The following is an 11,519-nucleotide window of genomic DNA, read 5'->3' as shown; positions in this document are numbered from 1 at the left end:
TATACAAAACAGCTTCTCTGTGTGTGTCTGTGTGTATATGTATAGTAAATTTTTCCTATAATTATAGTCAAAACTAGGACTTGGATTCTCTCTGCATTTGGTAAACAATTCAGGATTGGACAGTTTTCTCATTTTATTAAATATATAACCACTCTATATCAAGGTAAATAAATGCTTCAGGTTGAGTTAATTTGCATTTTTCTACTCTAAGATCAAATAAGGACTCTTCAATAAATTCTCCATATAAATGATATTTGAGAGAATATAAAATTGAGGTTGTCCTATATAGATTTAAGTAAGCATTCCTTAACCGAAGTTTAATAAAGTAAGCAACATATTGGAACACAGAACAGAACGTTTACTTTGCAATTAACTTAATTCACTGCCAGGCTTATAGCCATGCTTCTGGAGTGCATCTCGTGTCCCTCCACCTAGGAATAGTCTCAGAATAATTGTGACACCTGAGGTTCAATGAAATCAGTGAAGAGGTAAGTGCTGGTATACAGAGTGATCAATAAACCACCATATTTTCTTTTTATTTTATTTTATTTTTTAAGTGATTTTATTTATTTCTGAGAGACAAAGAGACAGCATGAGCAGGGGAGGGTCAGAGAGAGAGGGAGACACAGAATCCAAAGCAGGCTCCAGGCTCTAAGCTAGCTGTCAGCACAGAGCCCGACACAGGGCTCCAACCCACGAACTGCAAGATCATGACCTGAGCCAGAGTCGGACACTCAACCGACTGAGCCACTCAGGCACCCCTCTCTTTAAAAAGTATTGTTTGAATTCTAATTTTCAGTTAAAATCTGTTTTTTCTCCTAATTTTTGCAAAAAGGGGAATGTAGAATCATCATATTTTATAGTATCTACCAGGTATGGAACTATAGATATGAAATGATCTAATAAGTAATTTCCACTAATTCAGGGTTTTTAAACATTTTTATAGATAAAAGCATTTTCAAAATAATCCCTCCTTTTGTTTCTGACAATATCAGATGGGAATATGAAAGTCATAGTAATTTAATTTAATCCCACAATTCTTCATTTGACAAGAGTAACAGACAAGTTAAAAAATATCCAAAACTTCCATTTTCAGTGAAAATAATCTCTAAATTTCCCACAAATAAAAATGTCTTTTTTTGGTAGACAGTAAAGAAGGATTGATTTTCTCCTCTCCTCTCCTCTCCTCCCCTCCCTACCCTTTCCTTCTCCTCTCCTCTCGTTCCTTCTTTATTTCATTCCTTCCTCCCTCCCTCTTTCTCTCTCCCTCTTTTTCTTTCTCCCTTTCCTTCTCTTTTTTCTTTTCTTTCCTTTCTTTCTTTCTTTCTTTTTTTCTTTCTTTCTTTCTTTCTTTCTTTCTTTCTTTCTTTCTTTCTTTCTCTCTTTCTTTCTTTCCTTCCTTCCTTTCTTTCTTTCTTTCTTTCTTTCTTTCTTTCTTTCTTTCTTTCTTTCTTTCTTTCTTCTTTCTTTCTTTCTTTCTTTCTCTCTCTCTCTCTCTCTCTCTCTCTCTCTCTCTCTTTCTTTCCTGCCTTCTCTCTCTCTCTCTTCCTCCTTCCCTCCCTGCCTTTTCCCTCCCCTCCTCCCTTCCTTCCTTCCTGCAAAACACAGAACTCTGTAAAACTTGAGGGTGATGAATGGGTAAGGCAGAAAGCCCCAGGGCAAAACAGGAAAGCATAGTTCTGACTGAGGGCTCATAGGAAACTTTCTACTTTTCATTCTACATCTGAGCCTATCTGGAGGTTTTATCTTCATGCCAGGTTTATACCATTTTGTTATGAGAGTTTATACTTGATGGTATTCAAGAGCAGAGAAATGGAGGAACTGACTAAAAACCATGACAAATCTCATTCCAAAATTTTGGAATTATATATTCTGCCAACTTTGGACCCTCTAGGAAAAAAAGTCCATGATGAAATGTTTTGAATGAATAATTCTACTTCTGTGACTAGAAGGTGACAAACATTAAGCCTTACATTAAAAAAAAAATGTTTTATTTATTTTTGAGAGAGAGGGAGATAGAGGAGTGGAAGAGAACTCTGTGCTGACAGGGTGAAAGCAGCAAGCCTGATGATGTGGGGCTTGAACTCATGAACCACAAGATCATGACCTGAACCAAAGTCAGACACTCGACCCATCAAGCCACCCAGGCACCTCAAGCCTTACCTTTTAAATTTAGAATCAGTTCTAACATCACTGCATATGAGGTTGCAAAAGTCTTTATGAAATTGACTTCCAATTCTCTACATGCTGGTATTCAAAATCTAGCCCTCAGAATATAGAATTCTTTTTTGAATAATAGAATGTATGTGCCAGTTTCTGCCTATGGGAAACAGCCCCTTCTCCTCATTTAATTGTGCTTAAAATGGAAAATATAATGAAGACAGAAGATACAAACCCTCAGTATTATTTCATTTAAATGTATTTAAAACCAGATTCTAACCATTTCTACTTTTCATATATGCAGTTTTTAATCTTAGCAATCCTTGACTTAAAGTGGAACATAAAGTGACCAGACAAAAACTGTCCTTAATCAGGACAGTCCCAGTTCTAGCAATGTCTTTTGCTTTATATTCTATTTTCAAATGCCACAGACAACTATTTGAGTCCTATTCTTCTTAACCTTTAGCTACTTTTAACCTTTAAAGATATACCTTGAATTCAGGCTGGTATTTATAATTTTTAAAGTCTTCACTATAAATCCAAGTTTCCTTTTCTTGCCCTCAGGGAATCTTTTATGTTTCCACAGTAAAAAAGCTTAAAGTCTCTGGGGAACGGAGTGGGGGTGGACTCCAACGTATCCTTCTATGTTCCAAACATTGAGTTGGGTGAGGTAACAGAGTATAATCATCAAGCATGTGAATTCTGCATGCAACCAAATCAATAAATCTAAATTCTAACTTACCATTAGTATCTGTGAGACAATAGACAGTTACTTACACTGTCAATGCCCTAATCTTTTCATCTGTAAAATGCAGATGATATAAGTGTCTAGCACATGGAGTTTAAAAGAGGTGATATGAAAGTGTTCCTCACATTATATTCAATTCAGGCTAGATATTATTATTTTTATAAAATATATTATATTTCTGTTGCATGTAAAATCACCCAGAGAATCTATAATTTGAAGTTTTATTACTCTGATCAATCTCTTATAAAACATTCACTTATAAAACATAACAGATATGGCTACCCTCAGAGTTCTAGGCTTTTCCTATAAAAATAGATATGGTTAGAAACAACTTAAGAAGTATTAGAAAGCTTCTTCCATTACTTAAAGAGACTTTAGCTTTCTATAAAGCACCAAATGCTATGATTATTTTTGTGACCTGAATGTGACAATCTGTTAAAAATAGTAGAAGTTAAAAAAAAAAAAATAGTAGAAGTTATGTTAAAAATATCTTCTTATTTCTGGGAGACGGAGTCTCAGGAAAGGGTGCTCTCATTTCAAATGATTACTTCATATTGGTCATTCTAAATTCCCCTTAGGAACATAATATGAACACTTAAAAAATGCATTGTATACTGATTGCAATGAAATGTGCTTTTTTTTTTTTCATTGAGAAGCAAAGTTCACCATTTAACCCAATATTCTTTTGTTATACTTTATAATAAGTAGAACTAAAGATAATGCTTTGCATCATTTACAAAAAAAAAAAAATCAGAGGAGGAAGGCACAGCCACTTAGAGTAATAATCACTTTTTCCTTCCCATACACTACAGTCATGAAGTCTTATATTTTAGCTTTCCATCTCTTACATTAAACATATGAAATCTGCCCTTTTTCTTTTCAAATTCATATTAAGTGGGAAGAGATATCGTATCAGAAGCTTAAAGATAAGACAGCATTTACAAGGAAGAGACAATGTTATTTTTGTTGGATTATATTTTTTGGTGTGAATTAAAAACTGAAATCATCCAACATTTGATATGTAGAGAGAGGACAGTTAGTACAGAATAATGAGAATCCATTACTGTGCATATATTTGTCTGAGTATGTAATTTTCCAAAACAATATTTCAGATGTAACTTTCAGCTGAATATTTAAAGTCCAATTTGGTTGATTTTCCTCTTGGTTGTAGAATATTTCATAATGGATTCATAGAGTTCTGATAAAATATCAACCTATTGTACCATAAATATTTAGTCAACATCTGACAGATGATAAACAACTATTAAGGCTTCAAGAAATTAAAAACTGAGTGAGTCCTGCAATTCCCTTTCAGGGAGCTCAATCTTTTGTACATGTACTTTTATTACAAAACAAGAAACTTTAAGATTCACTATTGAGGTTAATTTTACAGTTGTAATTTTGTTTCCTAATGATACCACCTACTGTAATTAGTTTCACCTGTCTGACTCCTGGGAGACTCATCATTGTATGGTTATCTTGGGAGTAGACTGTTCTTTGGTTGGCCCAGACATGCTCAAAAAATGGAACAATGTAGCATTTTACATTTCTTTTCATGACCTCAACAATTTTATACTACTTGATTGTACTCACCGCAAAGCCTTTCATTCCCTTTATTTTCCAGAAGTGTTTTATGTAGAGATATCAATAAATATGATATATATTATAAATATATGACATAACTAAAATCATGTTTGTTTAAGGGTAAAATAACTAACCCAGCAACCAAAGTCATGCTAAAGGTTGGGCTTGTGACATAAAGCATATGGAATGATCAGATGAGACATTTTTCAAATAGTTATTTCTATATTATTGTTTATGTTATATAAGTAATATAACAAATAATATATATTATAAATAGTCTAAGAGGTAATTTATGCTGTTTTATAGAATCATAGGTTATTCAAACTCAGACATTTCATTCATATGATTTTTTTAAAAAAGAAAATTTAGGTGTGCCTGGATGGTTCAGTCAATTAAATGTCTGACTTTGGCTCAGGTCATGAACCCACGGTTCATGGGTTTGAGCCCCGCATTGGGCTCTGTGCTGACAGCTCAGAGCCTGAAGCCTGCAGCCTGTTTTAAATTCTGTATCTCTTCTCCAAAGAGGACATCCAAATGGCCAACAGACACATAAAACAATGCTTCATGTCACTTATCAGGGAAATACAAATCAAAACCACACTGAGATACCACATCATGCCAGTCAGAGTGGCAAAAATGAACAAATCAGGAGATTCTAGATGCTGGTGAGGATGTGGGGAAACAGGCACCCTCCTACACTGTTGGCAGGAATGTAAACTGGTGCAGCCCCTCTGGAAAACAGTGTGGAGGTTCCTCAAAAAATTAACAATAGAACTCCCCTATGACCCAGCACTAGCACTGCTAGGAATTTACCCAAGGGATACAGGAGTGCTGATGCACAGGGGCACATGTACCCCAATGTTCATAGCAGCACTCTCAACAATAGCCAAAGCATGGAAAGAATGTAAGTGTCCATCAACTGACCAATGGATCAAGAGGATGTGGTTTATCTATATAATGGAATACTATATGGCATTGAGAAAGAATGAAATCTGGCCATGTGTAGCAACATGGATGGAACTTGAGGGTGTTATGCTGAGCGAAATAAGTCAGGCAGAGAAAGACAGATACCATATGTTTTTATAAGTAGAACAGGAGAAACTTAACAGAGGACCCTGAGGGAGGAGAAGGGGAAAAAATAGTTGGGGAGAGGGAGGGAGGCAAACCATGAGAGATTCTTGAATACTGAGAACAAACTGAGGGCTGATGAGGGTGAGGGAGAGGGGAAGGGGGGTGATGGGCATAGAGGAGGGCACTTGTTGGGATGAGCACTGGGTTAGTTATATGGAAACTAACTTGACAATAAACTATAAAAGAAAAATAAATAAATAAATAAATAAATAAATAAATAAATAAATAAAAATTGTGTCTCCTTCTCTCTTTGCCCCTCCCCTGCTCACTTATGTACATTAACTCTCTCTGTCAAAAATAAATAAATGTTGAAAAAAATTAAAAAGAAGGAAAATAAAAATAAAATTTAAAAAAGAAGAATATAATTCAGTTGTTTTGAAATAAAAAAAGGGTCAGGAAAACTCACATTTTGACATTTAAACAACCTTAGTTTGCTAAGGCCTAATTTTTCCTTTAGTGAAAACATTACACAGGAAGTGTTCTGTGGTAAATATGGCCAAAAAGCAAAAACTAAATGTAGTTTCATTGGAAAATGATGAAAACTAATTGGCATAATTCTGTAATATGGTTCCAGAATTTTGTCTTTTTCTTTGTCATAATTTTCAGTATTCATTCTATATAAGTATATACGGTTTAAACATTACATCATTCTTAAATTATATTGAATAGAATAGTTCAAAGAAATATAAACAGAAATTAGGCTTTGATTCACTTACCTCTCTTCATATGAATATTAGAAGACTGAAGAAAACATATCTATTTCCAATTCTTCCTGGATAGGAAATCCAACTAGAAAAGAAAGCATTTGGTAAATGCTGATATTCTTCAGAGAGTGGTCTTCCTTCTGTATTTGCTTTCAAATTCTGCTCTATAGAAATTTACTAGTTTCTCCCCAAAGCCAGTTATCTTATATCCTCTCCTGACAGTTGCTTCTCTTTTATTTTCAACAATTTTAATTATTTCTCCCCTTTCTTGTATAAAAGAAAATATACATGGAAAGATTAATACTTATTATACAGCCTTTCTACATAAGTATATATATAGGTATAGCCAAGAATCTGACTAAACAAAATATTTTCATGAAATTTTTTTTTGCATGGTCTTATTATTTTTATTTTATTTTATTTTATTTTATTTTATTTTATTTTATTTTCTTAAATAGTTTATTGTCAAGTTGGTTTCCATATAATACCCAGTGCTTATCCCAACAAGTGCTCTCCACCATGTCCATCACCTCCCTACCCCTTTCCCCCACCCCCATAAGCCCTCAGTTTGTTCTCAGCATTCTAGAGTCTCTCATGGTTTGCCTCCCTCCCTCTCCCCAATTATTTTTCCCCTTCTTCTCCCTCATGGTCCTCCGTTAGTTTCCTCCTAATCCACCTATATGTGCAAACACATGGTATCTGTCCTTCTCTGCCTGACTTATTTCGCTCAGCATAACACCCTCAAGGTCCATCCATGTTGCTACACATGGCCAGATTTCATTCTTTCTCATCGCCATGTAGTATTCCACTGTATAAATATACCACATCTTCTTGATCCATTCATCAGTTCATGGACACTTAGGCTCTTTCCATGCTTTGGCTATTGTTGAGAGTGCTGCTATGAACATTGGGGTACATGTGCCCCTATGCATCAGCACTCCTATATCCCAATGCTCAGCATCCCTCATCATCAGGGAAATACAAATCAAAACCACACTGATATACCACCTCATGCCAGTCAGAGTGGCTAAAATGAACAAATCAGGAGACTCTAGATGCTGGCGAGGATGTGGAGAAACGGGTACCCTCCTACACTGTTGGTGGGAATGTAAACTGGTGCAACCCCTCTGGAAAACAGTATGGAAGTTCTGCATGGTCTTATTTTAATATATAATACTTTGGCTCATTATACCAAAAGCGATACAAAAATTTTCAATATGTTAAAACTTAAACTTGTTATTTCTGGAATGATCTTATTTGAATGCTCACCTTTATTTTTCTAGTCATTAAAAAAAAACACCAAAATTATTTTTCCCAGAAGAAAATAATTCATACACTCTGTGATATCTCAAAACAAGAGATAACTTTTTTTTTCATTTCTGTTGTCCTCCACTCATAGATTATGAATTTCAAAGAAAATAGCAATGATAATAATAAACTAGTTTGAGTGATCTTAGAAGACATTCAACTCTTTAGGATGGTCTATGAGTAAGCTTTTATAGGAATTCACTATTGGCTTTCTACTGGTTGGTTTATGATTAGAGAAGATATATACCTAGGATCCAAAATTTAGAAGCTCAAAATATAAAATGTTGAGCATAGATGAATTTATCAATGCTGTGGTCAACTGAGTAAATTTTTCCTTCTTATTTCCCTGGGTGTTTAATTTATAAATATACAAATATTCAATATTTAAATTACAATATTTTTACAAATGGAGAAATATCTATGTCTATATCCATAACTATATTTTCCAGGAATCATTTCAGATAAATGAAAGCAAAGTTTCACTTGTAAGTATTACTATAAAGAACAGAACTTCTTCTAGTGTTACACGGGCAAATTTCCTATATTAATCTGAAAATGTTCAAAACTAAATTGTATAAAATATGCTCACTCTTACTGCAATCCTTGTTACTGTTTTCCTTGTATTCTCTTCTCATTGAATAGTATACTTTGACAAAGTGGCTATAGTAATGAAATAGATGTATGTGGCTGTTCTCTGCTCCCTGCTGTGAAAAGCTTCCTTTAAAATTGCCTGATTCAATAAATCTGTGAAATCACATTGTCTTGCTGTCTAATAAATTATAGAAATGTAAATAATACTACTTCTCCAACTAAAATCAGTATTTAGGGGGGCCTGGGTAGCTCAGTCAGTTAAGCATCTGGCTCTTGATTTTGGCTCAGGTCATGATCTCAGGGTTGTGGGATAGAGCACCATTGGGCTTCATGCTTAAGATTCTCTCTCCTTCTCCCTCTGCTCCTCTCCCCTGTTTGCACTCTCTCTCTGACTCAAAAAAAAAAATATATATATATATATATATACACACACACACACAGAGATATATGTATATATAATAAAATCAATATTTAGATGTTAAAATCCTTGCCATTTCTTACAAATTTGATTTTTCTTTCAAGCTTCAGTAGTTCTGAATATATCTTATTTTAGATGGTTTAGATTTTAGGTGGTTTCATGTCATTTTCCTAAGATAACAATAAACTCCAGAAGGTAGGGAATGTTACCAAATATCTAAACACCAAGTGGTTCAAAAAAAATCATTAAATTGTAACTCTGCTCTTTCAAAAACATCATGAAATGTATAAAAATGAAATGATCTAAAGATGCCCAGTGATATAATCCTTTCTGGTTTCAGTCCTCACTCTTCTCTGAGGATGGTTTTGTCCTATCGCTTGAATAGCATCTCAGAGTTGACCCCATGTCAAAGGGTAGAGTTGTAACTGGAACATGAGGTCTTATTTGACTAGAGCATTTCCTTTTGTGCTCTCAAATTTCCACTTAAATTAAATGTCAGGTGTTTGATGGTGGTTTCCCCCCAAAACCCAGTAGATTTAGAGTTGGGAGAATAATTATAGTCAGAACAGTGCATTATGAACAGGATTTGAGATTACTCAATTTTACCAAGAATTAACCAGCCATTGGAGATCTTACTGGCTCATTTAGATGACCTCACCTGAAAACTAAAATAAAGCCCGTTAGGATTGGACATACAATTGTGAATGTCTTCCTGGGAATATGTTTTTAGGAGGACTAATATTCCAGAATAAAGTTGGTTCTTCTCATTTTTTATGAGCAGTAAAATGCTTTTCCTAAAGATGAGCTTGAGCACAGTTTTGAAGAGGTGATTTGTATAAGAACAAAGTATGTCTGACGTCTCAAGTAAGTGTCATAAAGTGATGTCAACCAAGAAATTACATTTCCCATCTTATTTTCCTAATAATAGTGATATTTATAGGGAAGTTAGTATGCTCCAGTTAGAAAATAGAAAGAGAACATGAGAAAATTAATGATATCATTCACAAAAACTGAAAACAAGTCAGAAAAGAGGGATTCATTAATATAATGTCTACATTTATCAACCATTCTATTAAGATGACAAATATTAATGATTTAAAATAATTTTTTTTAAAAAGCAATGGTTTGAAAGGAAAAGGACTAGAAAGTTCTTCAGTAATCTAAAAACCATGCCATTTTTCACAAAGAACAATTAAAGCTATGGATTTCAAGGATATTATCTTTTAAGGATAATATTTTTCAATATTTTTAAGGACAAGCAGGATATAATATGAACCTCAATAGAAGTATTCAAAAAGAACTTCCACATACACCCCTAGGATCACATCTACCAACCTACTTATATCTCTGTTATTATGGACAAAATATTACTACTCCTACACATTAAACTTTCTCTTGTCAATGCAGTTTACCCTCCCTCTGCTGCATTATCAATTGTTCATCCTTGCTGGACCATTTTAATTAGTATAAAAACCTAGTACAACATATGCCATATTAAAATATGTATTTGTGCACACACTCTTCTCCAGTTAAAGCCCCATTTCTCTGGCGCCTGGGTGGCTTAGTCGGTTTAGCGTCCGACTTTCGCTTAGGTCATGATCTCGCGGTTTGTGGGTTCGAGCCCCGCGTCGGGCTCTGTGCTGACTGCCAGCTCAGAGCCTGGAGCCTGTTTCAGTCTGTGACTCCCTCTCTCTCTGACCCTCCCCTGCTCACGCTGTCTCTCTCTCCTAGAAATAAATAAAACATTAAAAAAAAAAATTAAAGCCCCATTTCTCTGCATCTGTATGGAATAAGACTCATAGAAAATATTGTCTCCACTGTCTATCCTTCACTTACTCTTTAAGCCAGTATAAGCCTTCTCCCATACCACTCCAACAAACAGCTATTGTCAAGGCCAACGCTGCTAAATTCAATGGTTTTACTTCTCAAGAGAGTTGATCATTTATTCCATCATAAAAATCTTTCCTCACTTGATTTTCAAGATATCAGTCTCTTCAATTCTCCATCTACCTCCATTACTGCTATTTTCTTTCTCAATAACTGTAAATGTTGGAAAGCCCCAGGATTTAGGCCTCAGACGTTTTCACCTACACTTTCTCCATAGGAGACCCTATTTAATCATGCAGTATTATTTATACATGTATGATTCTCCAGTTTATATCTCTGAAGCTGACTATTCCTATGAATTCTAGTCTTTTCACATACAATTATTTAGTCAATATCTATAGCTCGATACCTAATATTCATCTCAAACTTAACATAAATAAAATTAACCTTTTGATTCCTTACCTCTTCCATGAGCTCCTGGCTCATTCACACTACTTCATTTGGAGTATTGTTTCCTCCATTTTTTCCATTTCTTTCATATATCATACCCAATCTATCAGTAAATTCTATTGGCTTGATCTTCAAAATAGATCTGGAATTTTACCCTCAGAATTTCTACTGCTACAAGCAAATTTCAAGCCATCACTGCCTCTTATCTAGATGACTGCAATAATTTATACCTGGCATCCTTGTTTTTGACCTTGCTCCCTACTCCGCCGCCCTAATGGTCCTTTTACCAATGTAAATAAAATCATATCACTCATATAAAAATCCTTTAATTAATTCCTTTCTCAGAATAAATACCAAAATGCAAACTATGTATTATAAGACTCTACATGTTCTGACCTCCCCTAGCTACTTTCTTGTTAACTCATCTGCTGTCCGTCTCTCTTGTCCCAAACTGCACTGTCATACGCACCAACTATACTTGGATGGCTGAAACACTTCAAGCACGTTTTTGGCTCAGTCATTTGTACTAGGTCCTTCCTTTGCCTGAAACTCTAGGCTTTAGATAAGGTTTCAGTTCACTTCCTCATACCTTTAAGGT

Source organism: Hyaena hyaena, unplaced genomic scaffold (genome assembly GCF_003009895.1).
Source record: "Hyaena hyaena isolate Hyena2069 unplaced genomic scaffold, ASM300989v1 scaffold_941, whole genome shotgun sequence".
In the NCBI taxonomy this organism is placed as follows: Eukaryota; Metazoa; Chordata; class Mammalia; order Carnivora; family Hyaenidae; genus Hyaena; species Hyaena hyaena.
This window is presented reverse-complemented; position numbering follows the sequence as displayed.